Genomic DNA, 18,294 nt, shown 5'->3' with positions numbered 1-18,294 from the left:
TCTAAATGCTTTACAATATACTGATTCGACTGAGGAATATACTACTGTTATCATTATCCCCAGTTTACACAGGGGTAAACTGAGGCTCAGGGCAATTAAGTGGTTTATTCCAGGTCATACAACCTGTACACGTCAGAGCCAGGATTATGAACCCAGCTTGGCTCTGGAATCCATGCTTTCATCACTGTGCTGTATTGCTTTTAAGTTGTGTTATCCAAACTGTTCCTGATAGAGCAGCCTTTCTTCGAGGAGGTAAAGCTGCTGCTGCTGCTGCTAAGTCATGTCAGTCATTTCTGACTCTGTGCGACCCCATAGACGGCAGCCCACCAGGCTGCCCCGTCCCTGGGATTCTCCAGGCAAGAACACTGGGGTGGGTTGCCATTTCCTCCTCCAATGCATGAAAGTGAAAAGTGAAAGTGAAGTCGCTCAGTCGTGTCTGACTCTTCGCAACCCCATGGACTGCAGCCTACCAGGCTCCTCTGTCCATGGGATTTTCCAGGCAAGAGTACTGGAGTGGGGTGCCATCACCTTCTCCAGGAGGTAAAGCTAGGAGAGCCCATTTTATCAAACTGGGAAACTACTCAGAATCCAGAAGCTTGAAGTCTCTATTTAGAAATGTTGCTGTCTCAGATTCTAGAAACAATTCTCTGCTTTAGCCTGAAAAGATATCCAAAAGATGTGCCTTCACATTTCCTTAACCATCACTTTGTCGCACATCAAAAGTGGGATGGTTTTAAACACAGGGGAAGTCAAGCTGGTGGAGAACCTAGTTAAGAGAGGCGTGGGCTTCCCTGGGGGTCCAGTGGTTAGGACTCCGTGCTCCCAGTGCAGGGGGCCTGGGTTCAATCCCCGGTCAGGGAACTAGATCCCATATGCTGCAACTAAGACCTGGCACAGCCAAATTTAAAAGAGAGAGAGAGGAAAGCAGAATGTCAATCATCCAGCTTCTAGCCCAAGAAGCTGTGCGCCTGGAGGGAGGTGCTTCACCTCTCTGGACCTCAGAAGTCTCACTTGGAAGGTAAAGAAGTGAAAACAGATGACTTCTAAGGTCCCTCACCTCTCTGAAAGAGATTTTCCCCTCAGCTACACCAGTTGTTGGCGAGGAAGTGATAAGGCAAATGACAAGCAAGTTTTGACGGTGCTCTGAAAGCAGACACCAGACATGTAAATTCAGATCCCAGGAATGTGAGAGAAAGCTCTGGCATGGGCTTCCTATTTCAACAAACAACTAATCAATGCAGAAACAGCCAAGTAGTTAAAAACCATTTTTTATTTTCATTTTCAGACTTTGTTCATAATAGACCCATCCTTCAAATAACCTATTTTTTCTCACAGTTCATCCCAGACCCAGGAAACAGAGATAAGGAGGGACTGTTCCCCCTCCACAATCTTTCTTCACATTCCACTTTTCACATTTGGTGATAAAAATAAAACCTTTAAAATACTCAACACAAAACGTTTGAGACTTCCAAAGTTTGTGAATCGTAACGTATCATCGATCTGTTCAAAACCTGACAAATAGACGATAAGTTCCTTCATTATACCTCAACATCTGATGAAGATGCACTCAATAAATATTTGTTGATTAGTAACAAATGTGTTGATGGAAAGTTCTAATCATTACCAGCAAAGAATCAGGCTCATGTATGTGCTGATTAAACCTCTGATCGCTTCTCCTGGGTTCATCACAAACTCCATTCATCCTCCAACCAGGCAGTGAGACTCCCTTAACTTTTAGCTCAGACATATTTTACCAGAACATCTGATGCTTAGACTGCCTTACCACACATTTCACTGAGGAACAGGTGAGAAGGATCCAGCACACAGACACCAATACCTAAATCCTTAAGACTTGATGAGGGTTTGGTGGATTATTCCCCAGCCCTCTTACCCATTTAGTTTTGTAACCACTAAGAGGTCAGAGCCAAAAGGATTGAAAAGTAAATGAAAGTGCCTGAGGGGAGGAGAGGAAGGCCAGGATCATTAGCAAATTTAGGAAGTCACAGTACAGAGGCCAAAGCTGACCTCTCTGAAGAACCCAATGTTCTTGCTTTGAGGGACACTGGATCTCAATGAGATTGCCACCTGGCTTGGGAAAAGCCTGCCTTGTGCAAGCCAGGAGACTAGAATCCATTATCTTAGTCTGTGTGTTTGTAATCATGACACTGGGGCAGAGTAGCCCAAGGGTCTTTTCTGCATGACTGACAAACATCCAAATCAGGCTTGAACCATGAGTTAACTTGAGAGTGAGGTCTGATGGGATCTATGTTCAATTCAAGAGGAAGATTATTGGTTAGGCTAAAGAAAACCTTTGCTTTAAAATCATCATTTTCACTACCTGAAGGTAGTAAGTGACCCTGGACCCCATTAGGATCTAGGGAAGATGATCTGTGGGAACGAAACTCCCTTTGGGAATTTAAGCACATCTCAATTACTCAAAGCAACTGTTAGCCTTACAAAGAAGGTGGGGTTCCTCACTTGAGACCTAGCCTAGGCTAGGAGGGTCGAACCCTGAATTGTAGTTCTGATGAGTAGAGAAAGCACACGGCCACTGGCTAAGCTTTCACCCTCAGTTGAGCATTCTTCTCTTAGAAATAATCACAATAGCTGTCATAATTCCATCTGTAATTGTATCAGTGTATCTATGTATATATAAGTATATATACAGGTGTATCTTCTCAACTTCTAAAACAACTTCCCAAACAGTATCTCATTTTTATCAACCCATTCCACCTCTCCTTATGTTAACATGGCATTCTGTTCTCTTTTTCTTTCTTTGTGTTCAGCCAGTTCTGAAATCCTACTCAGCTTTCAATTGTGGCGCACTCCATGGCCTCCTCTAACCTACCTGGCTTAAGAGAACAAAGGATCAGGAACAGTTCTGTCCTGAGGAACTTTCTGCAAAGATGGAAATATTCTGTTATCTTCACAGTCCGATAGAGTAACTGATACCACCATATAGCTACTGAATACTTAAAATGAGACTAATGTGACTAAGGAACAAAATATTAAATTTTACTTCATTTTAACAAATTTGAATGAAAATAGCTACACAGGACTAGTGATGCCTGGATGGGACAGTGCAATTCTAAGGACTTTTCACAGCACAGGAAAGCAAAGATTAAACTGTCAGTCATCATTCCTGTCAACCCTCATGCTACTGATTTCCACACATGGAAATTAAAAGTTTTTTTTTCAAACTTTAAATCCAACTTGTATAGTCCACATGGCTTAATAGCTGGGGTTGTATGCTTTTTCCTCAAATGCAAATATGGCTCAACACAATGTGCGGCAGTAGCAACTTTATTCTTTGGCAGGGTCTAGGGACCTTCACATCCCTGCTGGGAGGGCCCCATGCTCTCAGGCTTATGAATTCTACACCCTGCACCCACACAGCTCAAGACTTCTAAAGAGTGCCCTTTGTCTCCTTGGCTTGTGTGTCAAGGAGGCAAAGGGTTCTGCTGCACGGCAATTAATCAAATGGTCCACTTCTACCTTTGATCTGGGAGAAAATAGTCAAGATAACATTCAGGAGGAGAAAGTGAGAGACACTGACAGAGACACGGAGAGGGGAGGGAGAGGAGAAACTGTGATAGAAAGAGAAGAGGAAAAGGTAAGGTGGAAAGAGAGATAGATGACAGGAAGGAAGGGCATGAGTATTTCAAAGAGTCCAGCTGTCATTCTCTGATCCGTCTTCTTTTAAAAACCAGGATGTCTCATGCTACCATGGCAAGTCCGTTTCCTACTGCTGGCTAAATTCAAGCCCCCAGCTATCTTAACTCAGAAGAAAGGCCTCATAAAGGCTTACTGGAAATAATAGGTTTGGACATACCTATTAACTTCCTACTCCAACACCCATATGTCTAGTTCTCACTCAGGTCAACAACGGGTATACTTAAAGGTGGCACTCAGAAACGTCCTGACCAGGAGAGAGCACTCCGAGGAAAATATGGTAACCCTGCTGGTCTCCGAGAGCTCCTGGAGACATTTAAACTTTCTTTATCCTGATTTAAAAACCAGAAATCCATGTTTAACTGCAGAGAAGGCAGGAACTAGTAATCATTTATGATTAACTACAATAGTATAGTAGCAAAATTTTCTCAAGGCTTTGCGGGGTTTACCTTTAAATGAACTTCTTTACACAATGGTTGGGTGGAGGGTAGCCCTAAAAGAGAGAATTGAAAAAGAAATGGAGTTATTTTGTTCAACTGAAGAGAAATGAAGTATTCAAAAACAAGGATTATATTGGCATTTGTTTTGCTTTCCTCAAAAAAAAAAAAAAGAAGAGCTATAATATGTGTTCCTTTTGTATATCTTAAAAACATGTTAGGGACACACTGAGCTGATAGATATGAAAAATTATGAATATTCCACTCAATAATTAAGCATGTCTTCTTTTCTTGGCCTTTTTTGTGACAGCATTTCCTGCACAATCCATTTTAATCCAATTCTTTGATATTTAAAAAAAATGGAGATTCCTCTAATTGGTTCACAGAGAAACTTTATTTATCCAGAGGAACTGAGAAAAGTTAGGCTTGGAGATATGAGCTGTTTTTTTTTTTAATGAGGCTGAGAGTTGGCCTTATAGGGGAAATGACTTAGAGATGCAGCAAATTGATCTGCAGTTTTTCTAGAGAACAAACTTGATGATTTCACTAGATGGCATAAACACACAGACCCAAACGCACTTACCCTCTTGACAGTTGTGAGGTCGGCTCAATCTGGGGCCAGACTAATGTTATAAACTTTCTAAATGAGGATCCCAAGCATTGTGGGTTCTGTAAAACATGTCCAGTTTTCCCAGACCAGACATTGGAGTCTGGTTATATCTGTCACAGATGAATGAGTTTGTTCTTGGCCTGGCCTATCCAACTCAAACCCCATAGGAACCTCTTTGAAAACCACAGAACATAATTCCATGCTTGATTTTGCACTAAGATCTTTCAATGGATTGAAACATACAGCACGTAAGAGCAGGTGTTCCCAGCTTGTGGCCCAGCTCCACGCCTGAGGAGGCCGCGGAGGGCATGCTATTCTCATTAACAATGCGTCATCTCCACATCTCTTCCTGAAACAGGCTCACCTTGTTTCAGACAGGAGGATAGGGACTGAGGTGGGCAATGTCTTGACCACTCCATCTCCCAGAAGAATGCTTACATAAGAGGAAAGACACAAATAAACATTAATGCATGGCTGCTTACTAGAAACCTTCAGAAAGCCCCCAAAATGTCTTGAGGGCAAATCTTAGCCTTAGCCCTGATCTATTCATACCTGCACTGATCCAAACGTGCGGGAAAATCTAGTGGGTATCTCCAGTGACCCTGGATTACCAAACGGAATTTTATATATCATGGTGTATGATGGATGGCTGGGACAGTAGGGAAGATTTCCAAATTCAAAGGGCTCAGGGACTCATTCTACTTTTCCAATTTACAAATGAAGTGCAAATTTTGGTCCACTGGTAACTTACACAAGCTGACAAAATAACATCCCTTTCGGAACATCAGCTGCTGCATCAGCTTTGGACAGTTGCTAATCTAAAGCGCTAAGTAACAATGAAACGTTGCAAAATCACAAAGACTCACGCTGTCCATTTGCCCGGGATGTCACGTACAGCACTGAGAAAGAATGCCTCCTGTCACCGGTCCACCCACAGCCTTCACTGCAGACTTGGGGGTGGGGTGACTTCGCAGGCATGGAGCCCTGTACCCAGCTCGCTCACACCGCAAGTCTTTCTTCACATCACCCTGGCTAGCTGACTCCAGGCCTCCAAAAATGGGAGGAAAAAAAGTATCACTTTAATCAAAAGAATTCATAGTGCTGCTTCCAGATACTTTATTCCCTTTGCACTTCACAGTTGCTGTAACAGGAAAAAGGTTGGGGGTGGGGGGCTGCTCCACAAAGTATGAGAGAAAATGACAAGACCACATGCGGGCAAGAAATTAGAAGGCACGAGAGTCTTTGTGATGAAAACAATTTGTTCTAGAAAAATAATAACACTTATCAAATGCATACTATGCACCAGCCACTGGGCATACATTATTTCATTTACTTCAAATACATATTGCTCTGAGATGTAGGCATTTGATCTCCCTTTTATAGCTGAGGAAAGCCAACCTTTTGCTCAAAGTCATGAAGATAGTAACTGAGAAAGGCAGGGTTTGCATCTAGGTAATCTGACTCCCAGGCCACTCTGCTGTAACAGCCAGACAGTGCCCCATGAGGGCTCCTTTTAACCCAGCTGACATCTTCTGAGCAAGAGAAAATCTTTTCTATGTCATATTTCACAATTACCCACCATTACATTTTACGAGGTCAGTCTTCTAAGAGGCGTTCTCCTGGCTCTCTCCCTAGGGACCAACTCAGGGGGAGTCGTGTGGATGAGAAATCAGACATCACTTGCATGGCTGCAAAATCAAAATTCCCGCATTTGGCAATGAAGATCGAAGATCCTGTATGCTGCAACTAACACTTGATGCAGCCAAATAAATAAATAAATATTTTTTAAAAAATCAGACATCAGTCACAGGCGACTGGCACAGGTTCACAGGGGCCAAGTTAGGCCAGATGAAGGTCAACACATTTTCATTTTAATTAAGGTTATTAGTCTGCTCAATCAGGGAACGTGGTGTGTCTGACTTTCAGCTAAATATTTGGCCAAATCTCTCAGGATATTTTGGTAGACAGGATGGAAAATGAGGTGATTAGAGTTGTGGGAAACTATCTTCCCTAAAGAAGATCAATTAATGGATTGGTGTCAGACACCAGTAGTGTCAGACACTACTGACCAACATTTTTATCAACCACCTAGACACTCGCAAATCCCACAGCTGCTTCCACCACCCGTCTCCTGGTACCTGTCTCTGCCAGTCCCATCTACGTGTACCCCCCACCGCACCCCAAGCTTTACTTTCTTTCATCTTTGGTCTTCGACTCATGTGATTTCCCAGGCTGGAACACCTTTTTTTTTTTTTTTTTTTAAATATTTTTAAAAATTGTATTGGAGTATAGTTGATTTACAGTATATGTTTGTTAGTTTTATTGACAGGCGGGTTCTTTACCACTAGCACCACATGGGAAGCCCCATAAAGTAAAACACGTGGGTATAAAAAAACAAACTATGTGAGGACACATGATTTTAACAGCACATGTAAAAAAACATGGGATTTTTTAAAATAACTATGAGTTGGATGTGACTGGGCCACTCAAAAAGATATGTATTTTCAGTCCTTATGCTTGTGTGGTTGCTACCTTGCTTCAGTCATGTCCGACGCTTTGTGACCCTACAGACTGTAGCCCACCAGACTCTTCTGTCCATGGGATTCTCCAGGTAAGAACACTGGAGTGGGTTGCCACGTCCTCCTCCAGGGGATCTTCCCAACCCAGGGACCAAACTCACATCTCTTGCGTCTCCTGAATTGACAGGCAGGTTCCTTACTAATAGTGCCACCTAGGAAGCCCACAGTCCTTGTAGTTAAGAGAAAAGTATCTAGAAGTAATGAGTTCTGAGTTGGTCAAACCACACTGAGTACTATGACTATTTCAGGTGTCATTTTTTAATACAAAAAATTGACCAAACAGACTTCACTTAGAAGAAAAGAATTAGAATGAAGAAAATTGAAAGTCAAATTACACAAAGAATGGCAAAGTACCTTGGGTTGTTCAGGCTAAACAAGAACAGTTTAGATAGAGAGCATGATTGCTGTCATGTGGAAGGCAAACTGGACTTGTTCTGAATCTCTCTTGAAAACAGAATCAGGGACTTCCTTGGCGGTCCAGTGGCTAATACTCCGTGGTCCCAATGAGGGGGGGCTAGAGTTCGATCCCTGATCAGGGAACTAGACCCACATGCCACAACAAAGAGTTTGCAGGTCTCAACGAAAAGATCCCTTGTGCCACAACTAAGACCCAGTACAGCCAAATAAATAAATAAAAATAAGTAGGTTCAAGAAGGAGGGGGCACATGTATACCTATGGCTGATTCATGTTGATGTATGGCAGAAACCAACATAATATTGTAAAGCAATTATCCTTCGATTAAAAATTAAAAAAATAACAAATATTGAAAAGAAAGAAAGTAGGACTAGCCTCGGCAATAGAAGCTTAAGGCGAGGAGGAGAGATTTCCAGCTCAATACAAAAGTAATCATAATGGGAAATAAGCTGTTAGAAAGTGGACAGGGAGAGGGGCTCAGGGTGGTGGGGGCATATTTATCCCTAGAAATCTTCAAACAAATCTTCAACCAAATGGATGCCCACTTGGCACTGGGGATTTTAAGAACTGAATGCAAGTTTAGACTTGATAACCTACACAAAGAACTTTCCAGATAATTAAGGAAAGAATCAATAGTTCTCATATTTCTGCATTTTAGTAACATCCTCAATTACATGTTTGAGGCAGCCACATGGCTCAATCCCATAAACCCTAAGTTATTTTATTTCTATGTTGTTGTGTCTCACCTTATGCCTCATAGCCTCATAAACTAAAAGGTAGGAGAACCCAGTTTCTAGTCCCAGATTTGTTGCCAGTTAGCTGTGGGTTTATCATCTCATTTAATCTCAATTTCTTCATTTGAAAAATAAGGAAGTTTGGACTCATTAAACTATTTAGTTCTTTTTGCATTAAAATTCTAAAGCATTAATGAGTCTCAGAGTTTGTCGTCAGACCATAAACATTAAAATCAGCAAAGAAGGATGTTTAACATGGAGGTACTTGGGCCCCATCATATTAATAGAATCCGAGGGAAACTCAAGAGCATGAATTCTTAGTAAAGCGCCATAAATTGTTAACATGCACGTTGAAGATCCAGAAACAGTCCCAAAGAGGCTGTGTGCCCTTGAGATTGGAACCACAGACAAGCAAAATTCAGGCACAGGAAGGTTCATTCAGTTGCCCACCATCTCAAAGTAAAACCAGAGTTGTTCCCAGAAGAAAATAAACGGATCATTTCCTATGGTCTTAAAGGACCTGAAGACTTAAAGTGAGGAGGTAGGCGGAGAACTAGAATAGTCTCCAAGGTGTGTGTCTAGTAGGGCTGGAAAAGCCCCAAACCCTGTGGTGAGGAAGGAGTCCGAGCTTTGTAACAAGAAGCAGCCTTACGTCCTGCAAGCCTCCGAAGTAGACATGGCCTCCAAACTGCAGGAAAAAGCAAAATGCGCAGGGTTGGTCTGCAGGGTTGGACTGATACACGTCAGGGTTTGAAAAGCTGGGAAAATAGAAAAGCAAGTAGTGCTCTTAACTAAAAATGATCCTCAGCCAGGCCCAGATCAGCAAGCCTCTGACTCTATCATAGGAATGTTCATTATTCAGAAGTAGCCCTGCAAAGTATTTTTATTTTCCTCCCCAGTTCCAAGGCCCCAGAGGGCTGTTTTCCAAAATTGCCACAATAGGGACTTTCCCTGGTGGACCAGTGGCTAAGACTCTGAACTCCCAGTGCAGGGCTCCTGGGTTAGATTCCTTGTCAGGTAACTAGGTCCCCTACACTGCAACTAAAGATCCAACGTGCCACATCTAAGACCCAGTACAGCCAAATAAATCAATGCTTTTTTAAAACATAAAATAAAAAAAAAATTCCCATGACACATTCTTGACTTGAAGACCTACTGAAATTAGTAGAGTTCTTTATTTGAATTGGGAAAGAGGAGTTGGTTCTTGAAAGCCCGTTTGGCTGCAGACCCCATATAGATGTAAGGCTGTTATCACTAACAAGTCCACTTTCTTATATATATTGTCACTGAGATTTTCTTATAAACATATTTTCACTGAGAATCATCAGTATAACTTTTTCTTAATCTCCATTTAAAATGCAAATGACATTACTGATTTTGAAAATTCTGTTTCTGTCCTATAGCTTATTATCCAGGCAAGCACTCTAAAATAACAAATAGTTTCACTAAGTCAGTGGCTTGCATAAGGCTCTCTGTCTGATATTTAAGCTGAAAAAGCCCAGATATTGGCACATCCATTATTTATACATTTAGCAACCACCTCAAAGCCTTCCCCCACCCACTCCTCAAAAGCAAATTTATGAATGCTTATCATAAACGTAACTATTGTCTAGTACAGGGTTTCCAACTGTTCAGATGAGGCACCCTGAAACAGTCGAGACCCTAGATATGCTCACAAACACGTCACATATGTGGGTCTTGTGCAAACCCAAAAAAACTTCTGGTGCTCTTCTCCCCATAAAATTACAGAAAGGCTTTACTTATAAGTTGTGGGGACCAGTCAGTCACTAAGTCATTATCACATTGAAATCTCTGGCAGCAATTCCTTAAATGACACCATCTACCTCTCAGCTCTAAAAGTAGCTTAAGTGTCTCTATCAAATTATCTATAAGGCAAATAAACTCTAGGAAGATATCTAACACAAATACTCCCAAGGCTGAGAAAAATAACAAGAAAAGCTTGCTTATAAAGAAAGCTAATTTCATATTCCTATCAGAGAGCCATCAGTAATACTGCTGGAAAAAACAAAAAGTACCTTACCCAGAAACAGTTGAATTAAGCAGATGGATTTTGACAGGACCTGAATAATTAAATTTTCTACTGCAGCTTTAGAAACTCCTGTTCTGAAGCCCATTTTGTCAGCCAATGCTAAAGAATGTTTTTTTGGCTCAGGAACATACAATCCAAATAGTCCCAGAGGAGAAGATGCTTCTTGGTCTCGACACCTTCAGACACTGCCCTTCAAAGAACAACTCTTTCCCCCCGGAAAAGAATCTGCCATCGACATTGTCATGTTAATTGGCCAAATTCAAACACAAGTCATCTCTAGAAACTGTGATAGGAAAACCTTTGGGTAGACCGTTTCAAAACTTTTTCGTAAAGGATAAGAGACATGCTAATAAAAAGTCAACCTTGGCATATCAGACTCTTAACAATTAAGAACCCAAAACCAAAACGCTTTCTGTTGGCTGCTGCTGGCCAAGATTTCTTCTCTCTGCTCTTTATTGCGCAGCACGAAAAGTCACCCAGTCCTCAAAACTCTGTATGATAATAAATATTTGGAGGTGGTATGGATAAGTTTCCAACCACATATAATCCAAACCTTTGTACCAACCAGCAGTTTTGCTTTTCTTGTGAAGCAAATTTCGTTCCAGATCTGTTCACAAGGAGCAGAAATCTATATTTAAAGGTGAGCCACCGAAGGTCCCATGGACCCTGGCTCCTGTGTCCTGGCTCCTATAGAAGGCAACCAGTGGAGGGGATGGAGGGACAAAAACAGAGGACAAAGCCCTCCTTGAGGGGTAAGGGTAGTCCACTCAAGGTGCCAGTTCTCTTGCTCTCTGTACATCCCCTGCTTGACCAGCGCCTGCTTCACCTACACCTCCTCACGTAACTGACATGCTTTCCCCCAGCTCCAACTATTGATTGTTCTAATCTCTAGAGCAGAGCATCTCCACCTGTTACTGTCAAAGCAGTGATGAGGGGCATGCCCCTCCGCTAGTTTCCCTGGTAACCACTGAGTCAACCTGAGGTTGGTTCCCCGTATAACTTGTATCCGCCCCCTCCCACTGGGAGCAAAGATGGCTGCCGTGCCCCACCCATCATGACATGCCCGCAGGCTACAGCATACTGTGGGATGTCCCTTTAGGACCTTGCTTCAGACAGGTAAGCTACCCCCACCCATTAAGCCACTGATGTCTCTGTCGCTAACACCGACATCTTTTTAGTCCAGAGGCTGAGCAAGTCCGGAGCTTGCAGACCTGCAGGGAGCAGCCAGGAGGCTGAGGAAACTCCCATGAGTGCCGAGAAGCTGGGAAGTAAGGACGGGAGTGGGAAGTTGTGGAGCCTTCACTAGCATGTGGGACTCAAAAGTTTCAGGGGATAATCCCCCAAGTCACAGGGGAAATCCGAGGGTGGCTGCCATTAATCTGTGGGGCCCCACGATGGCTGTCCTTGAAGAATGGGGGCTGGCGAGAGTACGGAGAACTCATCGATGGCCCTGAGGCTGTGGTGGAGATTCTGGCCACCATTACCGTGGGAAAAAGAGGTTAGACCATAAGGCAGTGGCCACAGCACTGGGCTGGCCCCTGCTTTTATATTAAGAGAGGCCACAGACACGAAGCTAACAGTGGAGATGGAGGTTAGGTGCCCAGGCATGGGGAAGACGTTATGTTAACTGGCCAAGAAGTATCAAAGACAGCCTCTGTGACCAGCCACCCAGCCCTCTAGCAGCACTTATGTGGGGCCATCTATGAGGGCAGGCTTCTTTCCCTGCTCTCTTGGTTAGTAGCCACCTGCGTGCCAAGGAAGGGGATGCGATCAGTCCTCATTAGCAAACCATGGAAGATGTATAAGAGAGCAAGGCCCCCTAATGCTTCTGATACTGTATCAAAGTGAGCCTTTTGGAAAATGGTTGGGATTTTATCTTGGGTGTGCCTCTGAGTGTCTCAGTACCTGAGACCAAATCCTGTGTTCTCTTCCTGGTTTTAACCCTCTTTAGGGTGTCCTAGTAACTTGAATGGTGATTCATGTTCCTCAGAAGGTGAGGCATGTGAATGATACATATTATTATCTATTACTGTTATTCATTTAAACAGAATTGGCTGTTTATAAACTGAAGAAATTCCTGAAAGTGTCCAGGATTGGACTCGATGTTTTAAAACTGGTGTTTGCGCATGCGGTTAGAGGAAGCTAGCTTTCTATTAATAGAAGGAATTGGTATTTCTCTTCTAATGCCTTTGAGATACAAATGATCTACCTGGGCTTTCTGGAACTTTAATCACCTGTGATCCCTGAGAGTGAAGGGAAAAAAGCCTTTTTAAATTTTAGTAGGAAAACTGTGAGATCTGGGTCTATGTATGTACATATGTTCATGTGTACTTTATAAATGTGAGGTGTCTCTCCTTCCAAATGACTTTGCCAAAATTGGTTTGTGGATGAGTTCTGTTTAATTGGCTTAAAAAATTAAGCACTCAAATAAATTCTCAGAAATATAAAAGAAACTCCAGAATGAAATTCAGGTTCATGTGATCTGGGAAATATTAGAATTAAATCCATATCTGGTATTGAAACTAGCTTAAGCTTGTTAGTTTGATTAATATAAACATGTCTTTAGTCATCAGTGTTAAATATATCTATTGTACCTAGGCTTATTTGGGACCAAATATGACCTTATTATATCTGTTGCAAATTTGTCAGCAACGAAAATAACTTGATAAGATGAAACTTTAAGTAAATGTAAATAAGAGCCTTTAAGTAAACTCTATAGGAATAATGACATTTTGGGAATGTCTATCAAAAGTGGTCCATGACCTGCCCACTGTCTGTCGCACACAGTAGGATGTTACTCCAGTACCTTGTTTCAGACGTGTAAGATCCCCCTTGCCATTAAACCACTGACGTCTCTGTTGCTGTCTGGGTTCTTTGGTCTCAAAGTTGGGCAAGTACAGGGCTTGCACGCCTGCGGGGTACAGCCCAACAGATGGATAAAAGGTGCCATTCCCCCCCATAGCTACTCTCCCTGCCTACAAAAACAAAGCAAAGTGAACAACATTCTTGAGATGAGATTTAGATTTCTGGGCCTGAAGGTAAGACATGTGCTACCGAAACCAGCACATTTCTGAGTCATTCCTTTCCTGGCTCTGGAAATGACCCTGGCAGAGCCTGGAGAAGGATGAATTAGTTTCTGGGGCTCCATAGTTGGGAACCTCTGTAGCTTAAACCCTATCTCATCATCTACCGGACGATAAGTTATTTTTGACAGACTTTATCTGCCTGGTTCAGATCTACTGAGGACATAGCTTTTTAAATCGTTAAAAGAAATAAATGATAGCTGGAAAGAAAAACGTGAAAGATCTCCTCCATTTGGAAAGAGTAGGTTTTAAATACCTGAAAACATATCAACTTTGGCTACAATACAGTTTGTGTAAAACTCCTCCCATTATTTGAAACCCCCAAGCATTTGCTCGGAGGAGTCACTCAGAGAGACTCTTACTCAACTAGCTGTGAGGACCTGGTCTTGGCAAGTGCACAACATGTCTCTTTTGTTTAGAAATCATGCTGTGTTAGGTCACTAGTATTGTGAAATAGTCTTGTGTCTTAGGAACAGTACTGAAGACTCAATCTGTGTGTGCCTGAAAACTGGAAAAGTTCAGGAAATTGATTCTCTAGCCCAGAAATGAGCAAAGAGGAAGAGTAAGGTCTGATTCAGTGACCTCCAAGCCAGCGCTGTCTTATGTTGGAGAAGCTCCCTGTACCAGTTCCAGGAGGCCAGGCTCTTTGAACATTCCTGGAGGACACTTAGGCCTCTTAGGGATGGACACATTGTGACATTGCCTCCCAGGTAGAATTGGGGGTCAAGAAAGAAGGAGCAGAAAAGGGTCCTTAGGGTTTAGGAAGACTATAAAAGTTGCTTGATCCAAAAGCGTATACAGTGGAGGAATATACACTTTATTTTGGGTTGAGTTCCATATAACTGATGAAAAAACAAAAATATGAATATAGAACTGTACCTTAGCACTGTTTTTTTTTTTTAGGAAAATACTTCTTTATTAGCATTTTTCCCAAAGCAGAGACAGTGATAACATCCTAACAAAAAAAATAAAAGGTGATCTGATATGGATTGACTATTTAGGAATACAAAACATTTTCACCAACAGTTTGGTCATACATTCAAACTTAACAACCAAGCCCTAACAGATACTGCCATCATCCTGATCATCCAAGTCTAGGAACTATTTTGTGAAATTGTGTGGGATACTGAGAAAGAGATTTTCAGTCAAGCAAATCTAGCAATAAGATCCAGCAGACTAAACTGTCAGTATTGGTTTAAGCAGAGCTGGAAGAAACCAGTAGTTCCCAAAGGCTGATCCAGTTTTCAAAACTACTGTCCCCTATCTTATCACGCAGTGCTCATACACACATACACAGGCACACACACACACATATACATTTTGTACACGTGAAATCAGGTTGAAGAATGATAGGTACAGTCAGAGAACACCGAATCTTACCTGCTGAAGTAACCAAAGAGAAAATTGAGGTTAGAGACTTCTGTGACTTACCTAAGATGGAGGCAAGACTACAGCCCAGCCACCCAATCTCCTAACCTAGTACTCTTCCTGCTGCACAAGCTGAAATGTCAGACAAAGGCTTTACCCACAGTAATAATAGCCATTCTCCCACTCTCTCCACTTATAGCACCTGTGATCATAGCCCGACGTTTCAATGGCCTGAACTCTCCCTCAACATGACTCCCACCCCTCATCCCTGACACTTCACCCTTTCCACACCCTTACCTCCAGTCTGCAGTCTGTCAGCTGAGAAACCAAGGGTCTCTCAGCTCATTTCAGCAAAGCCACAAAAACACAAATGTGAGCAGGCCAGGAATGGTGATCACAGAGTTGAGTGGGGCTGGAGTACAGTGTGTTTATGGAAGGAGGTAATGGGACTGTTGGAGAGGAAAAATATTTTGAGGATATATTGCAATGGGTCTTTTTTTTTTAACCTTTTGGCCATGTTGCACGTGGTATATGGGATCTTAATTCCCCTAGAAGGGATCCAACCCAAGTTCCACAGAGTCTTAACCACTGGACTGCCAGGGAAGTCCCTGTGGTGAGTCTTGAATGTCCTGCTGAGAGGTAGAGAATAAAAAAAGGCCAGGAACTTTTCTAATACATGGGTCTGTCTACTTAAAAGAAGACATCTGATCCACCATGACAATTGTTATTAGTTTCTTTCTCTGTTTAATATGTTCGATCTCACTAGAGTAGATGCCCCATGAAGGCAGGGAAAATGCCTATCACTCAACACCATAGCCTAGGTGAGTAACAGAGTGCCTGGTTTACACAGGTCCTGCAAATGTAAGTTACTGATGGATGTGAACACAACAAATACAGACATGCAGCTCCCCTTACACTTGTCAAATGCAAGCTCTCAGAGTCACTGGCCAACATTTATATTTTGGGAAGTAAGAATAGCTTACCTGGCATTCTCCCCTCCACCATCCACACCCGTATAGTTTTCCCCTACCAGTTACAAGAATAGTGAGTAGAGTTCTACATTCATATTTCTGTTTCTGCATCAGTTACATGGAACTTAACCCAGAATACAATGTATTCTCTCCATTTTAAACCTTTCTGGATCAAGCAATTTCTATAGCCTTCTGAAACCCTAAAGACAATCTCAAGAGGGTAGAACAATGGCCTAGGAATATTTTCCTGGTGGTTCAGTCTCTGACTCACACCTGACCAAGAGCAAATCATTTAACCTCAGCTTGGCTTGTTTTTACTGTATGCAAAATAGAGCCTATAACAATATAAGCCTCCTCCCTCCCTCCAAGGGCTATTCTGAGAATTGAGGAGATGCTATCTTGGAATGATTAGAGCTCCTAAGAACTGGGCTCTCAATACAGAAGTGGTGTTGTTCTCAGGTTGTGCTACAGCTGCTGTTTTCCAGCATGAAAGGTTGAGTTGTGAGGCCTTATTGGCAAGGAAAGCAAGTTGTTGCTGTGTTGTCACAGTGATACAACAAGCAGGAGGGCAGGTACCTCAAAGGTTTAATGGATCTGATTTCATTCATTGATTTCCTTCTTTACCTCAAACCTCCATTTCCATTATTCTTCATGGATAGATGTTATTTTTTATTTTCCAAGTTTCCCCAGCTGCCAGAGCATCTAGAGAAAAACAAAGCTCATGTAAGACATATAGTTTTCCTGACTGAATCATAGAACCCCAGAGGGTGGTGGAGGTGGGGGACATTACTTCTTAAGGCATCATTTAGTTAATTCAGTTTAACAATAGAGAATTTCTGAATGTTTTCTATAACAGGTATATAAAGAGGAATAAAAGTTGAGACTATGTTTTCTGAACAGATGTATGGTCAGATAGCCATGAAAATACTTAGGAGTGCATGTGTGTGTGCTCAGTTACTCACTCATGTCCAACTTTTTGTGACTATAGCCCTCCAGGCTCCTCTGTCTATGGAATTTTCCAGGCAAGGATACTGGAGTGGGTTGCCATTTCCTCCTCCAGGTGATCTTCCTGACCCAGGGATTGAACCAACGTCTCTTGCATTGGCAGGCAAATTCTTTACCATTGAGACACTTAGGGGAACCCCAATACTTAGAGGAACAAGTGCAAAGACCTCTGTAAACATCATCACAATCTTTCTAACCTGAACATAATAGTGATGTGAGTCTTTACACCAAATTTTAAATGTCTCAGTAATAAACTTGTTCATTTACATCTTCATTTATTCATTCTGCACATGGTTTGACTACTTGTCATGATTATATGTTCCTCAAATGAATGAATTCATTTCAACATTCAGCTAAGTTTGTTGTGCACCTACTGTATACTAAGCCCTGGGCTAGGCTTTAGAGAAACTGAGGTAAACACTGATTTCATGAATCATACAGCCTAATAGGGGAAATATATATTAAAGAAACACTTTAACATTTTAACACTTTAATTGCCGTTCTGCTATGAAGGAGTAGAATAGGCACCATAAAAGCAATCAGACTTAGTCTCATCGACCCCCATCGATCCCTATAGACTTGAAGGATGGGAGGAGTTTGCCTAGCAAAAACTGGGGGTAAGAGTCTTTCAGGCAGAACCAATAGCTAGCTACATGAAGACCTGAGATTGGTCTTCTGGCATGAAAGAGATCAGAAAGAACAGTGTGGCCAGAACCTAGTGAGCAAGGAAGAGACTAGCAGGAGGTGAGTATGGAGACTCAGAGGTGAGCCTTCTCCGTTTCCTATAATTATTGCCCTAGCATCTAGCAGAGCAAAGTTCTGGAACAAATGAACCAATACAACTTGGAGCACTAGAGGTGTCCTGGCCTGTTGGCAAAAGGATGTCCCCCCAGGGTGGGATCCATCTTTACCTAATGGTATGAGGTTGGACAAAAGGCTTTCTTAGCTTTGCTTATGCCAAGAACAGCCCTGTAAAATAGAAAACTGCAGGAATGAAAGTATGATCTGTCTTACCCACTTTATTATTTATCTGTCTTATGACAGTAAAACTAGTGTTGGGGTTGCTATCGTGGTGAAGACACGCAAAACCTCTGTAACTCCAAGTGTGGCTTAAAAATTTGGTTTCAAGGTATTGAGTTGCAATGATACAGTATCTCTTAAACAACTTTATTCTACTGAAGAGTAGAAGAAAGTAGGATCAAACTCTGAATGACAACTCAACTTTTCTCAAAGCGTGATTGCCCAGTAAGTATATACATAGAAAAAGAGAAGGGTGGACATGCCGGACTTCCCCAGTCCTTTTTGCAATAAATTTTTTAAACAAAAAACAGAGTTCACCCCATGATAATTCACAAGAAGAGACTTGCATG

General features: G+C 42.1%; 1 protein-coding gene and 1 long non-coding RNA gene across 7 annotated transcripts in view; one reads left to right on the top strand and one right to left on the bottom strand.

Annotated features, from left to right (window-relative positions):
• Positions 1 to 1,252: 1,252 nt before the first annotated feature.
• On the bottom strand, positions 1,253 to 11,466 carry LOC145537949 (uncharacterized). Of its 2 annotated transcripts, XR_014076525.1 has the most exons (6): positions 10,489 to 11,466; positions 6,299 to 6,407; positions 5,084 to 5,152; positions 4,122 to 4,165; positions 2,849 to 2,898; positions 1,253 to 1,511 (listed from the first exon to the last, which is right to left on the bottom strand). It is a non-coding gene; the product is annotated as an uncharacterized LOC145537949 (long non-coding RNA). The 2 variants fall into 2 exon arrangements; XR_014076526.1 differs by lacking the exon at positions 5,084 to 5,152 and having other exon boundaries at positions 6,305 to 6,407.
• Positions 11,467 to 11,518: 52 nt separating this feature from the next.
• The window catches only part of NRBF2 (nuclear receptor binding factor 2), a 248,653-nt gene continuing 241,877 nt past the window's right edge, over positions 11,519 to 18,294 (top strand). For all 5 annotated transcript variants that reach the window (XM_081568982.1, XM_081568980.1, XM_081568979.1 and 2 more), the window contains exon 1: positions 11,519 to 11,613. The gene's annotated coding sequence lies outside the window, so the exon portion shown is untranslated. The remainder of the gene's footprint in view (positions 11,614 to 18,294) is intronic.

The sequence above is a fragment of the Giraffa tippelskirchi genome, chromosome 2, assembly GCF_054371585.1.
Source record: "Giraffa tippelskirchi isolate mGirTip1 chromosome 2, T2T-mGirTip1v1.2.pri, whole genome shotgun sequence".
Classification (NCBI taxonomy): Eukaryota; Metazoa; Chordata; class Mammalia; order Artiodactyla; family Giraffidae; genus Giraffa; species Giraffa tippelskirchi.
The sequence above is the reverse complement of the archived record's forward strand: the minus strand, read 5'-3'. Positions and strand labels throughout refer to the sequence as shown.